We start from the raw sequence: 1,219 nt of genomic DNA, 5'->3' as shown, positions 1-1,219 counted from the left end.
AGTGAACTAACATGGTGTCCTCTACCAATTCGCTTTTACACTCCTTGAATGCTGTATCGCATTCTTTTGACCACTTCCAATGGACCTGTTTTTTCAGTAGTTCATTCAGTGGATGTAATACTGTAGCCAAATTTGGTAGGAACTTCCCATAATAGTTCAAAAGACCCAAAAATGATCGAAGTTCAGTGACATTCCTGGGAGTGGGTGCATTTCTGATTGCATCCAGCTTTCCCTTAGTTGGATGTAAACCAGCTGCCTACTCTGTACCCTAAGTACTCCACTGAGTTTTTAAATAACTCACACTTGCGAGCAGACACTCGTACTCTGTGCTTCTCTACCGTTTGAGGACTTCATTCAATATGTTATTATGAATTTGCCTATTTAGTGCTGAAATTAGTATGTCATCTAAATAACATACTACCCCTTCAATACCTTGCAAAATCTGATTCATCGCCCCTTGGAATATGGCAGGGGCAGAAGACACTCCAAACGGTAGCCTATTAAATTGATATTAGCCTAGATGAGCATTTATTTTTTTTTTTTTTTAATTCGTAGCCAATCGTTCCAATTCTTTGTCAAATCACAAACGCCAGAGGTCACCTTGCACATGCCAAGGATCACTCTGCGCCAATGCTCTTAGCCAAAAGGCCTAGAGCCACTGCACCGTTCCTGGAAGTACTGCAATACCAGGTTCGTGCCATGGAGGTGGATGGGTCAGGTCCCCCACACACCTCCGTGGAGGTGGATGGGTCAAGCCACCCCACCCACCTCCTGTTCCCAAAAATGCAAGCATATACCTTCCTGACCAGGGAGAAACCACCCGGAGGTCATGGTGGCTGGTCAGGTTAGTTATGCATGATCTTAGCCAAAAGGCCGAGAAGCGATTTATAGTCAAACATGACTTGGACTTTTCATCTAGTTCAAGCTGTAAGTAAGCATTCGTAAGATCAAACTTTGAGAAGATCTGACCACCTTTCAGTGTTGAGAACAAATCTTCTACATTTGGCAATGTATTGGGGATATTGCCCTCTAGAACCTGGTTTACGGTTACTTTATAATCACTACACAATCTTACCTTACCATCGGACTTAGGTACAACAACAATGGGTGTAGCCCAATTACATCAATCGATCTTAGAAATAATGTTCTCAGTCTCTAGTCTTTTGAGTTCTTGCTCAACTTTCTCTTTCAGTGCATATGGTACGGAACATGGCTTGCA

At 42.7% G+C, this 1,219-nt stretch overlaps 1 pseudogene; it reads right to left on the bottom strand.

The window, feature by feature from the left end:
- Positions 1-653: 653 nt before the first annotated feature.
- LOC139279446 (U2 spliceosomal RNA) lies at positions 654-885 on the bottom strand (annotated as a pseudogene).
- Between the last annotated feature and the right edge of the window lie 334 nt (positions 886-1,219).

Source organism: Pristiophorus japonicus, chromosome 1 (assembly GCF_044704955.1).
Source record: "Pristiophorus japonicus isolate sPriJap1 chromosome 1, sPriJap1.hap1, whole genome shotgun sequence".
Taxonomy (NCBI): Eukaryota; Metazoa; Chordata; class Chondrichthyes; family Pristiophoridae; genus Pristiophorus; species Pristiophorus japonicus.
The sequence above is the reverse complement of the archived record's forward strand: the minus strand, read 5'-3'. Positions and strand labels throughout refer to the sequence as shown.